Source organism: Maniola jurtina, chromosome 18 (assembly GCF_905333055.1).
Source record: "Maniola jurtina chromosome 18, ilManJurt1.1, whole genome shotgun sequence".
Lineage (NCBI taxonomy): Eukaryota > Metazoa > Arthropoda > Insecta > Lepidoptera > Nymphalidae > Maniola > Maniola jurtina.
This window is the reverse complement of record NC_060046.1, coordinates 4,739,986-4,758,198: the sequence shown is the minus strand read 5'-3', so window position 1 is coordinate 4,758,198 and position 18,213 is coordinate 4,739,986.

Sequence of the window (18,213 nt, the reverse complement as noted above, 5' to 3'; positions counted from 1 at the left end):
ACCTATACGTAGGTATTTCTCGTTGACCTAGAATCATGGAATTTGGCAAGTAGCAATGTCTACAAGTCTAAATTAAAAATTTATACACCCCCGACGATCCAAAGTATTTGAGTTTTCCAAAACATCATTTTCAAATAGTTTCAAATAAATAATTATGTATTTAGGCAACGTCCATCTTGACAGCTTGACATTTGTCTATTGACATAATATTAAGAACCTAACGGTTATCTAACCTTCTTTTCTACAAGAAAACTAGAAAAGAGCTGATAACTCTTAAACGGCTGAACCAATTTTTTTAGATTATAGCTAAGAACACTCTCGATCAAGCCACCTTTCAAACAAAAAAAACTAAATTAAAATCGGTTCATTCGTTTAGGCGCTACGATGCCACAGACAGATACACAGATACACAGATACACAGATACACACGTCAAACTTATAACACCCCTCTTTTTGGGTCGGGGGTTAAAAAGAGATTTTAAGAGTGCTACGTCAAAATAAATAAAGCTTATTAGTGTTGTTATAGACTAACAGATGACTTATGAATAACAAATAAGTAAATTGGCCGAATAATAATTAATTGTTGTTGATTTTCAAATTGCAGCGAGGTTGATAGAGTACTTGGACCAAGTTCTTAGCAAATACGTCGAGTTTGGATAAAGTCTTACTAGAAATAAAAACCAGCCAAGTGCGAGTCAGGGAGGGTTCCGTGCTCGGGTATTTTTCTGACATTTTGCATGATAAACCAAAAACTGTTATGCTTAAAAATAAATAAAATCTGTTTTAGAATGTACAAATACAGCCCTTTCATATTATGATACCCCACTTGGTATAGTTATCTTACTTTGAAAATTAAAACATATTCCTTTACTTGGGCTGGAAGACCTACCTACCTGCCAAACATGATTCTAGGTCAACGGGAAGTACCCTATAGGTTTTCTTGACAGACACGACGGACGAACGGACGGACAGACAGACAGACAGACAGACAGCAAAGTGATCCTATAAGGGTTCCGTTTTCCTTTTGAGGTACGGAACCCTAAAAATAGGTAGGTACTGCTCAAGAAGTAGGGTAGGACTTTCAGATACCCGATTCGAAGTGCATCTACGAGTATTTCAACTTCGAACTCGAGTTAGAAAGTTGAAATTACTGGTGCTTAGGTAGGAGTCTGTATAGAGCTCAGCTCAAAAGCAAGTTAGGGCAAACAAGTACTTGCGAGTATTCCTCATAGAACGCCTTAAGAGCTACTATGTCGTGGACTTTCTAACTTCCTGCTGATTGCGGAACACAGCTTCGTAGAAGTGTGTACCTTTCTGTCCTTACTTGCCTGTTTGATACCTATAATCCACAAAATCTGAGAATTAAAAAAAGTAAACTTGTTGAAAAATTCTATTACAGTGTAAAGGATTATTTTGAATGAGAAGAAAGCTTGCAGCTTTCAACTTGTTTTAATAAGTTTTAAGTGATGTTGTAAAAGGGTGATAGTTAAAAGGATAGCCAGCTGAGTTTTCCGTGGACTACATCAATTCCTACTTATCTTATAAATTCAACAACGACAATCAAAGAGTGTGCACCTATTTTAAATAAGTAAACGGCTTTGATTTTGACTTTGTCTGCCTTCGGAAAAAGATGGAGTAACTAATACGTCTACTCACAATTCGGTGTATTTTTTTAATTTCCTGAAACACAGTGTCTCAAGTTATGTCGTAAATCGTAATGCGCGATGCAATTGTGTTTTCACTATAAGTTGGGCTGATACTTATTTGCTAAATTTTTCTGTATTTTGAACTCGTCGGGTATACTCTAATATGAAGAAAAATTAACTAAAAATATAGACTGAATTCTTGTACCGTGTGAGCTTGGGAAGGGAACTGATTAGCAAGTTGGAGTAAACAATTAATTTCTCATTAGATGTTGGAACTTGCGAGTTCAGCTGCCGTGAGGAACTTCTCAACTTCTTACCGACTAGTACGCCACAGCTTGCCAACATACCTACAGATTTAACTTTGCTGTAACCTATTGTTAACTATTACTTTGAAATTGATTGAGATGTAAGTAATTAGAATAGGCGTCGTTATTTGTTGAGATGGTTTGATCCGTCTGGGAATGAACTGATGCAGTTTAAACGACTGTGCCGAAAACAGTTTAAGGGATAATATGGACAGACCAGTGCTCAGTAGTAGGTGCCCGCGATTTCCACAACTAACAAACCAATAAACAAAGATACCTTCGCATTTATGATATGTGGCAGTGAATTCATTCATTTATTATGTGGGTATGTATTTTACGTGAATTTTTTGAAGAATTCTTTGACATTTTTGGAGGTAAACGTAAACAAATTAGCCCAATCTAAAACAAACTCCAAAAGTCGTTTTATCGAGACAAATGCTTGAATGTTGCTCTAAAAGTAACAATATTTTAGGAGAAGTCACCCGAGTACCTACGTATTGCGACTCTCAAAACACATCAAAGGTAATGCGATTAAACGTTTCCTTAAACTCCTTAAACCATGAACGAATGTCTTCACATAGGAGGAAACATTCCCTATTATACGTCAAATGTTATCAGAATATCAAACGACGATTCCGGAAAGTAGGCTTCTCTTCTCTTTATGAGAGACACAATATGGGAGCCAATATGACCACTATGCAAATACGTTTAAAGGTTGTGGTTGCCTGAGTTATTTTTATTTCAAACCTATGTAGGGTTGTCGCTTTTTTCCGACAATTTCGTTCACACAATTTGTGATTGTTATCTTTTTTCTCATACAATCAAAGAAAAGTCCTGAACGACACTCACTGGCTACTTTACTCCAGTCCAAACCTTTGGACCAATAAAGCTGAAATTTTGCTCAAAGGTTCTCTTTATAATAGGTATAGACAAGGAGATAAAACCAGACTTGTCAAAATTGTCACGAGAGTGAAGCTGCGAAAGAATATCACGATTCCTGTTGGGAATTCTGGACAGAAAATAACATCTAAATGATAAGATCGAATGTGCATTTGAGTTAAACACAAAGTAGATAAAAATTTAGAAAAGAATATTTTAAATTGCACAATACTGTAACATTACGTGCTTTATTCGTACTAGAGGCAGCCTTACCTGAAAGAATCTTCAGTACTAAGGGCATAATATTATGAGTAACGATTAATTTATTATTTATTTTTCACGGTCCAACATTATGAACACTATGTAAATGCTGTGTTTGCCCGAGCTGTTTCTAAATCAAACCTAAGACAGGATTATCGCTTTTTTTCACATAATTTAATTCAAACAATTTATTAATTTTATCCTAATTCGCATATATTAAAAAAAAGTCCTGTTCGATACTAATCTTGTACCATACTTTAGAGCTTGTAGAGCTAAATGTTAAATAGATAAAATATTTTAAATTAAAGTAGTCGGGTAACAATACTGTAACATTAAGTACGTGCTTTATTTGAGCCAGAGACAACCCTAACCGAAAGATTCTTCAGTAAGGGCATATGAGTAGCGAGTGTTTTTCACGGTCTGATTATGTGACGATTCGTATTCGAGGCCAAACTGGAGTAACCCGTCTGAGTAAGGTTCAAGAGAATCATGGGGTTCTTTCCAATATACTCGTCGACTAGATACACACGCCTATAAGCTTTGATGAAAAAATATTTATGGAGTTCATAAAGGAAAAGAACTGTTGAAGTTTCTATGTGAATTGTTATATTAATGTAGGTAGGTACAGTGTAAAATAGTCATGAATCCAAGTACTGTTACTTAAAGCCCCAATAGTTCAATGATTCAAATAGTTCAAAGGTAACAGTAACTAGAAAAGAGCTGATTAATTTCAAACGGCTGAACCGATTTTCTTGGATTATAGCTAAGAACACTTCGATCAAGCCACCTTTCAAACAAAAACAAACAACATTAAAATTGTTTCATTAGTTTAGAAGCTACGATGCCACAGACAGATAGATACACACGTCAAACTTATAACACCCCTCTTTTGGGTCGGAGGTTAAAAATGGGTACTATTCATGTACCATTACATTTTTTGATTGTCGATTGTTGAATTTGTAAGATAGTGATGTAATGATTATAAATAATAATTAATTACGTCAAGCTTAAAAGTAAACCTACGAGAGTTCCATAGGCCCCCTGGTCGGAGAAGAAGCCTAGAAAAAATTCAATGAAAGAGATTCGAAAGCGGACTCAAATCCAGAACGTCCATTAGTTCAAACCACACCCGTTGCTTTATTGTAGTAGTTCCCACCCCACTTCTAGCATAAGCTTAATTGACAGTAGATTTAAGTTTTATGACGTTATATTCAAATAGCTTTATTTCACTTTGATTTGAAGCTTTTATGATTAGTCCAGACCAGTTCAGAAAGCAGATTTTATTGAAAAACCCCACTTAGCTAATTGAAGCAATTTTCTAAAATCTAACTGATGCAATATTGCAGGTTTTACTTTGTTAATCCTATAAAAAATTGTATTGTTTTTCAAACGGAACATACCCATTCGAAATTGATTGGAAAAAGCTTAAATATAAAACCATCAAAATTTCAAAACAAATTGCTAAAAGGAGACCGACAAAGTTGCGGGAATTGGAAATAACAAACGACAAAATATTTTTTATATTATTTAAACCTATTTTAGCTATAGAATTTTTGGATCTCAGTTTAGGGCACATGGTTAGAAAAAAGAGCAATTCAGTCAACTTTTCGGGTGTAACATTTTTTTTTCTCTCTCTCGTCTGGCTTTACAAAGATTAGCCAATGTCAAGTTTGTAGTTATTTGTAACAAGTTAGTTAAACTATACAAGTATGGACCCCGTCTGTGCCGGCGCTCGCCGACATACACACGGCACCCCCTTAGAGCGCTTTCCAGTCAGTTTTAACAAAAAAAAAAAAAACACTCCAAAAAGGCAGAGCACGCCCGCCAGCTAACACCAACACAGACGAAGTTGGGTGTAACATAAAAGGTAGGTAGGTATAATTCATTAAAACATCATCAGCATCATCATTTATTTATTTATTTGTTCAATTTCATTTAATTTAATTTCTAAATGGTCTCTGGTCTGGTCTGGTGGGAGGCTTTTGCCGTGGCTAGTTACCACTCTACTGTCAATGCCGTGTCGCCAAGCGATTTAGCGTTCCGGTACGATGCTATTTAGAAATAGAAACCGATAAAGGGTATGGGTTTAATAAAACTACCCCTTCCAAGTTAGCCCGCTTCCATTTTAGACTTCATCATCTATAACCAGGTGGAGAGATAGCAGTAAAGGGCTTATTGTAATGGAACAAAAAAAAACTATTTTATCGTAATTTTAATATTTTTAACCCCCGACCCAAAAAGAGGGGTGTCATAAGTTTGACGTGTGTATCTGCCTGTGGCATCGTAGCTCCTAAACTAATGAACCTATTTTAACTTAGTTTTTTTTTGTTTGAAAGGTGGCTTGATCGAGAGTGTTCTTAGCTATAATCCAAGAAAATCGGTTCAGCCGTTTGAAAGTTATCAGCTCTTTTCTAGTTACTGTAACTTTCACTTGTCGGGGGTGGTATAAATTTTTTATTTACACTTATCTTCTATTTAGTCAGAATAGGTTATATTATAATGACTCAGTTTAATACTAAAATGAGACAGTATAATTTATCATTTCATAGTATTCTGTGTAAGTTTATTTGAATAGCACGATTTGCAACAGTTTCAAGAAAGAAACCGAGAAATAGTACACCATCTCTAGGAATCTAGGGAATCTTTTAGTAGATGCGTCTCGTTGTTCCCATTGCGTTGTATGGAAGAGCTATTATGTGCTCTTCAAGATTGCAAAACCTACCTACCTAGTATTTACGTGCATGTATTACCTACTCCATACATCTTGTGTCTCGAAACTCATAGAAAGCGAAGTTCTGATTTCGACGTACATATTTTTATTTCAGAGTGGAGTGTGAGATATACCCTAGATCTCAGCACTTTAAGTGTTGATCCTGCTTTTATACCGGAAAATCCAAGAGTTCTCACGGGGTTTTAAAAAAAATTATATCCACATGGACGAAGTTGCTAGAAATTTGAGACAATCATTGAAATCTCTTATAGTTTGGAAGTTACTTATAAGCGAGTGAAGGGATGGACATGAATTGTGACTTTAATTCACATTATTTATAGACAGAGATGATTTATAAAACATCTGATAAAGTTATGATGGTCAAATCATATAAAATATTTATTAAATCAAAAAATGATAAGTAGGTACCTACATCCATTGATTCAATACAGCCAGCTGAGTGAAAGATTGTTCGCTATATTATCTACTAGGAGTAGATCTATAACCTATAGCTGTAGAGCAAACTTACGTAAAAGTTTATTCATTATTGATCCAAAGGTATTCAAGGATATTCAAATTAGTTCAAATGCTTCTCAACTCATTTATCGGTCTAGTCTTTCGAAACAAGACAAATTTCTTTTCTAAATCAAATTTATCCAAGTCGAATGGCGCATGAGACAAACTTCTTCCAATATTTTATTCAAATTACTACTCCAACTTTCGAGTTTCGACTCTCTCACGGGAGACTTTGGGCAATCGTATTTAAAATCGATTGATTTTATGTCGACAGATTTTATAATATTATGCATCTGTTGAATTTTGGTTACTATATACCTAAACGTCTATTCATTGTATGCCTATGTAACATTGTCTATGTGTTAATTTAATTGAAACTAGCAGCAATCCACGATTTTTTCCTAATGGTTTTTTTTTACAAATCACACATCCAATGACACTTATAAGGTCTGCAGCTACATGGTCTAACTTAGTAAAAAAAAAATTTAACAATTAATTACTTATATTCGTCAAGCTTCAGATCGTACTTGTTATTCATGAAACAGTTTCAGCTTTTTGTAGCAACTTTGTAAGGTTGCCACAAAAAGTGGCTGACCTAGATTTGGAACGAGCAACTCTACATTTAATTAGACTTGTTATGAAATGTTTTGGACAGAATGTTGTCGAGGAAATAGGAAATTGTTTTAATTTCCCTAACACAAAATTTTATTACGTTATGGTTCAATTTGCGAGACCATCATTTACAAAAAGGACAATGATTAACAAGATAAGCACAATGTTTCTTAACATCCTTACTCATACAGTATTACACAATTGGGTGTGAAGCATCATAGTTAGAAAATACTGGTACAGCTATCGAGTTAATTGAAATTATGGAAATAAAATAAATTTATACTAATATTATAGTCTAATACTTACTCATATTATGAATATGTTAATGAAAGATACAGATAAAATTAATACAAACTTGCATCCCGGAGACGGACATAGTTGCTTTTTATCCCGGAAAATCAAAATGTTCCCGTGGGATTTAAAAAAAAAACCTAAATCCATGCGGGCGAACTAACAGGCATCATCTAGTAAAAATTATAGTGTAGTGAAATAGATAGAAAATTTTATTGCACACAAAACATGAAATAACCAAGACAAAACAAAGCTGAAATAATTGAGCTCTAAGATGTATCTGTTCAGTTTTTCAGCTCTCGTACAGAATTCGCCTTTCTAGAGTCTAGACTTTTTCAACAGAAGTTCTATATACCTTGTAGTAAATAATCTTCGAGAATTCCTTAAAATGTTCTAGTCACGTCCAAGCTATCGATCACGCTGCAAAGTGATCATCTTGTTCGTTTGTTATTATAAATACCATGACCTTGTTAATGTAATAATAGACTTGTCTTTTTAACCCCCGACCCAAAAAGAGGGGTGTTATAAGTTTAACGTGTGTATCTGTGTATCTGTGTATCTGTCTGTGGCATCGTAGCGCCTAAACGAATGAACCGATTTTTAATTTAGTTTTTTTTTGTTTGAAAGGTGGCTTGATCGAGAGTGTTCTTAGCTATAATCCAAAAAAAATGGTTCAGCCGTTTAAGAGTTATCAGCTCTTTTCTAGTTTTCTTGTAGAAAAGAAGGTTAGATAACCGTTAGGTTCATAATATTATGTCAATTGACAAATGTCAAGCTGTCAAGATGGACGTCGCCTAGATACATAATAATTTATTTGAAAATGATGTTTTGGAAAACTCAGACACTTTAGATTGTAGGCGGGGAATAGTCCAAGAAAATCAGTTCAGCCGTTTGATAGTTATCAGGTCTTTTCGGTCTTTTCGGTCTTTTCTAGTTACTGAAACCTTCACTTGTCGGGGGTGTTATAAATTTTTAATTTACACTTGTTATTTTGACAGCTATATACATTAGGCTTTGCCTAGACTGGCCAACATTTCAAGGATGTTTTGAAAGAGATCTGGCAGTTTGCAACATACCCTTTAGTAGGTATGTGTAATTTATATGATGATAATCACGTATTCAATGGAAGTATTCGCGACGGTTTTATTGTTATCCATCAATCTTTTTTTGAAGTAAATAAACACTGCACTTAAATATCTAAAACCGTATTTTAAAATAATAGGATGTGAATAAGATATATTATTATGCAGTATGTACAGGCATAATTACACTAAGGGAATTAAGTGAGAATTAAGTTAAACACGCTACACGCTTGAGGAACCGGAAACTTTAATAATAAATAACCTATCTCGAGAACCAGCTCAATTATGTTAGGTGTACAAGATAATTTTACATCCCCTTACAAGAAACGCACATAAAGTGACTATCAGTCACTTTAAATAACCATTCATAACTTTAAAAAAACACTATTCTAGTAGTAGTAGTAGTAGTATTATCACCCATAATAGCAACGGCACGACTTGTAATAAGTACCTAAACTCGTATGACTCTGGCTATCAAGTTAAGCAACAAGTGTAAATTAAAAATTTATAACACCCCCGACGATCCAAAGTATTTGAGTTTTCCAAAACATCATTTTCAAATAAATAATTATGTATTTAGGCAACGTCCATCTTGACAGCTTGACATTTGTCAACTGACATAATATTATGAACCTAACGGTTATCTAACCTTCTTTTCTACAAGAAAACTAGAAAAGAGCTGATAACTCTTAAACGGCTGAACCAATTTTTTTAGATTATAGCTAAGAACACTCTCGATCAAGCCACCTTTCAAACAAAAAAAACTAAATTAAAATCGGTTCATTCGTTTAGGCGCTACGATGCCACAGACAGATACACAGATACACAGATACACAGATACACAGACACACAGATACACAGATACACACGTCAAACTTATAACACCCCTCTTTTTGGGTCGGGGGTTAAAAATAAGTTGCAATCTGTTTTTTTTTTTCGGAATAATCCTTTCTAGTGTGTAAAGTACATAGTAAAGGTTGTTGTATAATAACAATTCAGAAGCGAAAGCTTTTCACCTGGCGAAAGATCCACCGTCCTCACGTTTATGGAGGTTTCCACAGCAGTACCACGATTGAGAGTTACCATTTAGGAGAGCAGTACCTACCTAACCCTTCAGCATCAGGATGAAAAGAGTTGGTTCACATACATTTCGCACGGCTGCAAAATTATTTGCACTCATGCGTTTGAATCCCTCGCTACAGTCAGGATTTACTTTACAACCACTCGCTTTAACTCGTGGTCCAAATTTTGAATCCTTTACTTGCTCGGAATTCAATACAAACACGACACAAACAACTTTGATAACTCAACGGGCGCGGTGTAATTCTATTATTGATCATAAAATGGCGCAAACTGAAAACCAGCGCTGAGCATTTTTTATTAATGCTAAAAAGCGATCTATTGTTTGTTGTTGGATTTTACTTTAGAGATAAGTGAACTACTGTAACTAGTAATAATCTAGCAATAAAGCAAACAATAAAGCTTATTATTTATTATTTATTTATTTAAATAACTAAGTATTCCTATGCTTCGGATAAAGTCGGATTAAAAAAAAATCGTAGACAAACAGGACGTAGGTACCTACTAGTGACTGTATATCTATTTGAATAAAGCACTCCTTCAGTACAAAAATGAAATATGAAGCAAGTGAATGGGGAGGAGTATGATGGATGCAGATCCGAGCCCGGATTACGGCCATTCATCATCATATCACCTCCTTTATTGGCTGATTGCCCCAGCAACGGGTATAGTGGTAGTGTAATGAAATCATCAATAGCTCTATGGAAGAGCGAACTAATCCGAATGATCGGCCGTTCAAACTCCATCCACCCTTTACACTATTGTCGTACCGACACTTGGCTTTACACTTGATTGCAGGGGAAGGGGACTATTAGTTACGATTAACATGGTTAATACTCTTTGAAAAAGTCTCACGAATTTATATACAGAACTAGGATGACGTCCGCAGCTTTGCCCACGTAATTTAGATTTATAAAAATCTCGCGGGAATCCTTTGATTTTCTGGGATGAAAAGGAGTCTATATCCATCCTCGGCATGAAAGCTATCTCTGTTCTAAAGAAAGAAAACTTGTCTGGAAAATCACTGTGAAGGTAAAAATAATAGTTTCACGAAATCAAAACGATATACGATTGCAAATTATATTTAAAAAATGAAGTAATACTTTTTTCATTTCTATCATAAATTAAAACCCTATCTGAAATAAAACGTAGAGATTTTTGCTGCTAACTTTTTACCTTCCCGTCCCTAATGGAACCCTAAAATCTTCACTACTCTGTGAAAAGGAATTTTGTCTGCAATGAGGCATTAATTGGCCGCTATTCAACTTTGCAGCGATTTTAGTTCCCAAACGAGCTTCAGTTCCTGCATTTTTATTTAACAGGGCTCTCTCCGTCACTCGTTTCCACTCGTTTCATACAATCGTAGTTCCAATTTCATTTGAATATTAAGCAACCAAAGTCCATAAAATTTTGCAGACATATTCTAGAAACTAATATCTGTGTCTGTGGTGTTTTAGATTTTTCTAAAAATATGTAGTTTTAAAATTACAGGGGCTCCAAGATTTGTATGAAATTTTTTAAGACCGCGTAACTTTGAAACCGAATATTTTAACAGAAATCTGGAAAACCACAGACATAGATATTAGTTTCTAGAATATGTCTGCAAAATTTCATGGACTTAGGTTGCTTAGTATTCAAATGAAATTGGAACTACGATTGTATGAAACGAGTGGAAACGAGTGACGGAGAGAGCCCTCTTAAAAGTAGCGGAAAATTTCGCTCTATTGTTTCACAGTGATCAATAGGAGATCCTACAATAAAACCTCGTTCAACTGAAATGTTTATACAACGCAAATAAACTGTATTGCAGACGGCTTTTTGTATTTCGATCGGGGAGGCCTATTCTTCTTGGACGTTGCACTTTTCCTGTAACTCTTTTACTAAGTGAGCTTTTGTGTTGTCGATTTTGTTTATAAACTACTAGCGGCCCGCCCCGGCTTCGCACGGGTGCAAGTCAAAGTTATAATTTATCGTAAAACTAATGGAAAAGTGGTTATAATGGCTAAAATATAAATGTTTGGTTTATACTATCGCGGACTTTTTTGTAGGCTTAAGTTCTACAACTTTTCTATAGAAGTCAACCATACATCTCTAACCATTTAGGCAGCGTTCGCGAGAATCGTTAACGTACGGCAGTTTTTTCGACGCCTTACTCCACAATTTTCACTACCACGAAAAATCCTATCTATTTTCCGGGATAAAATATAGCCTATACGGATTCGGAAGAATCCCTCTAAGTAATGGTAAAAGAAATTTTGAAATCGGTCCAGTAGTTTTTGAGCCTATTCAATACAAACATACAAAAATACAAAAATACAAAGGTTTCCTCTTTATAATATTAGTATAGAAATTAGCAATGCAGTCTTAGCACAATCAGTGCGACAAAGTTTTTCGCAACTTTTTGATCGCCAAATCGTTACAAAAACCGCGAGGGTATCATTGAAAACTACTACAAGTGAATTCATTTCAATGGATTGAGACTTTTAATCCCGTGGTTTCTCGTGGTTTTAATCTAGTGGTATTTTTCTGGTAAAAAAGTCTATCTAGCCTATGTTTGTCTGCGAAATGCAAGTTTGTACTTTGCAAATTTTATTTAAATCGCTTAAACAGATAGGCCCTGGATAGACAGACATCGCACTGATAATATTAGTAGGTATGGAGTATGACTGTTACAATAAAGCTAATAGCTAGGCATGTTAATCTATCAATAACACTCACAATCACACAAAAATAATCAATCACACTGTAAAACGCGCTGTTGTTTGAGCTTTAACTAGGCGAACAGTTGAACACTGACCCAAAACCGTGTAGTATGGAAATCTCTTCAAAATATTTCCATCAGTTGAGACGATGACAAGATATAGCGACTTAAACATCATTCCATTCATTCCATTCCTTAAAAAATATCACTTCGCTTTACATCTTTCCAGTATCAAAATTGAGCCCCTTTCAATGGCGGAATCGTTAAAATAAAGCCTCCAAATTAGGAAGCTTGACGTGAAACACATCAAAACACAAGCCGGTTAATCATCTAACCGGCCTCACAAAACGTTAAACGACTCCCAGCATATGAACAAGAACATTCCCTTTTATTGCTCAAATATTAAAGGAATATCAAAGGACAACTCGCGGAAATATATTTCATCTCCATCTATAAGCGAATATCGCCTTTGCAGCATAAAAGTTACAGGTGATAATTGCGTGGGAAGATTTCCGTTTTCATTTCGATTCGGGTCCTTGTCTGAGGAGTTGTGAGAAGCGAGTGTTTTCCACGGTCTCATTATGTGACGATTCGTATTCGAGGCCAAAGCAAAGTTTTATCAACCGAGAGAGGTTGAAGAGGTGGAGCTCCCTCAAACTTACGATCTTGTCACGATCCACCAAACCTGCGTAATAGAATTTTGAATTGAATCTAACGAATAACGATCAATATCCGATTGATTGAGCTCCGCTTGCGGGCTGCGAGCGATTGTCGTCTAGTTTGGCTCTGAGAGATCGATTTCTAAGCTCAACAGCCACTAATTTCCTTTCCGATGAATTAAAAAAAAAAAGTACCTACTATTCCGGTGATTTTTACAAAAAAATTACAGTGAAACCCGTGAATTCATCCGCTTGGATTCAAGTTTTTTTTAAATCCTGTGGCAACTCTTCGATTTTCCCGAATAAAAAGAGCCTGAGTACCTACGTCTCAGAGATGCAAGCTATTTCCATTATACCTCCTCAAAATCAGTTGAACGAATGAGTCTTCAATAAATCACATGGAAATCCTTACATTTTCTAGGATAAAAAATTAGCTTAGGTATGTCCGTCTCAGTATTATGCCACTTGCAGACCAAGTTCTGTTTGACTTTTTTTGCTTTTCGCAACATTTACAACGGTTTATTGATGTAAAACCCGCTAGAAAGGGTTATTACACTAATTGTGCTTGAGCTTTTGTAACAGTAGACATACCGTAGATCGACGCAACTGGTCTATAGAACGTTATTGTTATACCTACTTTAAATCTGGACCCCATTGACACCAGGCGAAATATAATATTTATGGCCTGAAATACTCTTGATAGTACAAACACTCTACAGTAAGTTGCATCCAAATAGATAAATAAATAATTTATTTTGCATCAGTCTTAATAGTAAGCGTAAGTAAATTAGGTAAGAGCCATTAAAAACTAGGAAGGTAGGTATAAAATCTATACTAATAAATAAAATTGGAGTGTCTGTCTGTAATTTCGAAATAACTACCGCATATTAAGGTCATATGGTTATTTGAACGATACTATAACTGAATCACACGTTTTTAAATTTTTGCCTGTCTGTCTGTCTGTCTGTCTGTCTGTCTGTCTGTCTGTTTGAAAAGGCTAATCTTGGGAACGGCTGAACCGATTTTGACGGGATTTTCACAGACAAGTACAGAATTGACCAGGGAGTAACATAGGCAACTTTTTTAACCGACTTTTAAAAAGGGAGTTGTGTTTTTCTACCTATGTACACCGAAATCTCCGAGATTTCTGAACCGATTTGCGTCATTTCTTTTTTAATCAATAGAGGAACTTTGCGACATTGTTTCATAAAAAATTTGGAGTCCAACTCCTCAATCCTGATGCTGCAGGGGATCTGACCAATCCACGCGGGCGAAGCTGCGGGCATCAGCTAGTCGTGAATAAAATTACAGAACTTCACTTTAAAATGCATTGAAATTTTGTCGATTCCACGTCGAGTCTACCCTTTGGAATAAATAGCGTCGAAGAGCCACGTTCTTCAATATAAGGCAAATAAATGACCTTGCACCGTCCGGCAAAATGAGAAAAGGATTTATGGATGTCTAGCAAGTTTCTTCAAGAAAATTCTGTACACTTTTTAAAAGTATTTTTAGAAGTATTTTTAAACAATCATTAAAAGCTTTTATGTTGCGAGTACAAAAATATATTATCGGGATAAACATAGAGCATAAAAACCGAGTAGAGTGCGGTAGATGTTATAATATATTGGATACAGGTATTAGTACATACAGTAGCTAGGATACATCATACGAGTTAAGTGCCAACCTGAGAAATTCGCATGTGGTTTTTCAGTAATTGGTAGATAAGGAGTCTAAAAGTAGATAATTAAAGTTTGGATTATTCATTTGTTCCATGTATTTTGTTTACCCCTTAACTTAAATAATAATTATTTAAGACTCAGCCCACGATTATATTCAACTTGCGCGTCATTTTAGAGGCTTTATATTTACATTTCAAAACATTTACCTATAGAATGGGTCCTTTAAGTCAAAATGAATAGATATCTCCTAGGCAAGCGTTGCTTTATCTATTGCGAGCAGGTCTGATTGCACCAAGCGCTAGTCTATCAATTGTTAAAAAGAAAATGGCACCTATCTGAAAGTGAGTTAAAAACGGATACATTCAGAAGGTTAGTGAAATTGTACTTAGAAATTGGGTACCTGAGGGTTTTCCAAACATGTAAGTGGGTGTTTCATATTCGTATATGTAATACAAACATTTTTCAGTATGAAAGAAATAATTTTTCATTAACATTTCAAGTAAAACTTGTACAAATTTAGTCAGGTGGAAGTATAAAATATTAATATCAGCGTAAATTCTTAATAAAAATGCAGCTCATTCATGTTCGCAGATAACTGGGTAGGCTTCAAAGCGGCCGATAAGCGGAATGAGCTCAAGCCGTTGGGAGCTCGTAGTTTGGCCTGGGGCCTGGGGAAATTCATTTAATTTAATGGCGCTCTGTACATTTTTATACACATGCAGGCAACGAGCTTTCCGGTCTTTGTGGCGTCGTATCTCTTTAATTTAAAAACAAAACATGCTCTAAAAGAAAATTGTTTGTGCGCTGTCGACGCTGTTTATTTATACTTTGACTTGGAAATCTTCTGTCTTTAAAAGTTTAAATAGATGACTTGCGTTTGTCCGTGAATTTTCTCATAATTTCTATACCTTTTAATGAATTTCAACGCCGCTTTTCAATCAATTAGTCAGCGTTTCGGTAAATCTTTTCACGAGGAACGTTTTAGGTGACATGAGTTAGTCTAAAGAATAAAACCCTCCTTAGCTAAGCTGGAGGGAGTATGCTAGAGTGTGTGGGTATGCAATAATTTTCAGGTTTTTGCTAAAGTTTCATTTTTAACCCCCGACTTAAAAAGAGGGGTGTTATAAGTTTGACGTGTGTATCTGTGTGTCTGTGTATCTGTGTATCTGTGTATCTGTCTGTGGCATCGTAGCGCCTAAACGAATGAACCGATTTTAATTTAGTTTTTTTTTGTTTGAAAGGTGGCTTGATCGAGAGTGTTCTTAGCTATAATCTAAAAAAATTGGTTCAGCTGTTTAAGAGTTATCAGCTCTTTTCTAGTTTTTTTGTAGAAAAGAAGGTTAGATAACCGTTAGGTTCATAGTATTATGTCAATAGACAAATGTCAAGCTGTCATGATGGACGTTGCCTAAATACATAATTATTTATTTGAAAATGATGTTTTGGAAAACTCAAATACTTTGGATCGTCGGGGGTGTTATAAATTTTTATATACGTAATGGTGCATTCTTTCAATACGTCAGTGCTTTCAATGTAGGGACGTAAATCGTAATGTTTTTACTAAGGCTTGTAATGCAAATGCAAGTAAAATAAGTACGACAACGCTTTCTCGTGACTATTGTATTGATACAGCGTTGCAATGTCGCACTGATTGTGCTTGGGCTGAAGATTTAAGCCACGGGTCTAATGCATTGCACCAAATGCCTATACCGACACAAGGGTGTATTATTATCGTCAATGGCCAATGAGATAGATGACCATAATCAAGAAGTCAAGGCAACTTCCAACAAGCAACAGTTTTATAATATTAAATAGAATAGGTACGTCTGTCTAGAAATTCCTTTGCCTTTGCCAGTTTCCTAGGAAAATAAGTTCTAGTACTAAAAGGAAAAAATAGCACAGCGTTCTGTAGAAGCCATGTACCTGACGCTGTAGTTACATTATTTTTAAAGACTTAGGTACTAACTAATAAACCTACTTATATGACCCAGTTTTGTAATAACATGGCTATTAGACTATTTTATAAAATTGATCGCACACGGCAGAAAAATCCGCAAAACTCGGGCCCAAGAATTGAAAGAGCCGCAAGAGGTGAGACACAGGACACTAATTTTTATAGTAAACTAAAGGATACCCGCGGCTTCGCCTGCGTGGATTTCGGTTTTTTGAAATCCCATAAGAACTCTTTGATTTTCCAGGATTAAAAGTAGCCTATGTCCTTCCCCGGGATGTATCCCATGTCTGTACCAAATTTCATTAAAATCGGTTCAGCGGTTGGGCCGTGAAAACGTAGCAGACAGACAGACAGACAGACAGACAGACAGACAGACAGAGAGACACACTTTCGCATTTATAATATAAGTATGGATTTTGATCTACGAGATAGCGATCGCATGATATGAATATGATTGAGTAAAATCTGGCGCACTGTAATAATGCTGAGCGTAAGTTACATCTACACTGACGTTTGGAAACATGATTAGCATTTTTCGACGTATCCGATGCAGCTGATTCTTGATGGTGTCTTATACATTTTTATTACTTATTTTAAAATACGTTATGCACCAACATCGTTGTCGCGTATATTTACTTGAAAACTTATGCTAGTGGCTCTGATGGTGTGCGATCTCTTTACCATTAAATGCTTACAACATTAAATGAATTAAGTTAAGCACGCTATACACTTGTACAATATTAAGCTTTTAATATTAAAGAATATGTCTAGAGAAACTCCAGCACAATGAAGGTGAACAATTTTCTTCCTCCGTAGAAAAGAATGCGCCTTTATTTAATAAACTCCATTCATTAGCGTCCGAGAAAATATCAAGGTTTTATTATTATTAAAACGGGAAATAAAGCAGAATTAGTGCAGAAAACTAACTTTAGGCTTGATTTATGCTACACCGTGAATGGACCGGGCCGTTCCACAACTGAACAAGTAAAAAAAGTAGGGTTACAGGTGTGACAAAATCTAGCATGAATTACTACAAAGTTGTCATATTAGAATTATTTAAACCAAGCATCGCCCAGGCACGTACCCGATGTAAAATATTTTAGGCTTTAGGTATGATTTACGCTACGTCTTGCGAGTGAACATTTCCAATATACATAATTGTGCCCGGAAAAGCTACGGTCTTGCCATAGTTTAGAATGGATTATTATCGTAGAAAACACAGATGTCAATTTTTTTTTGAGTTATGCCCGTCTGAACATGGTCACGGTGTAAGATTACCCCACCATAATATCACAGAGTAAGAATAGTAGTATCTCTTACTAAAGATAATAATATCTATTTCATCATCAGTACTACTGAGCACGGATCTCCTCAAAATGAGAAGAGCTTAAGTCCGCCACGCTGGCCAAGTGTAGATTGCTAGACTCCACACAGTTTTGAGAGTATTATGGAGAACTCTCAGGCATAAAGGTATCCTCACAATTCAATTCAATTCAATAATCTTTATTGCGAATTTGGGTTAGTTTACAGTTAGGTTACAATGTTTTTCCTTTCACCGTTAAAGCATAGCAAGTGATATTTTTAATTGCTTAAAAACGTACACAACTCCAAAAAGTTAGAGACGAACCCCCTTCTTTGAACTGTGGTCGGTGGGTGTAACATAAATCCACTCATTCATTTTTGATAAACTATACATAACTACGAATATACTTGGGCGTAGCTAACTGTACCAAAATGTTTATACCTATAAATTATTTAGAGATTATAATATTAATTAACAAAGTTTAACAATGGAATGTTCTAGTGAATCAAAGTAGGATATCATTAGGATGAGCCCT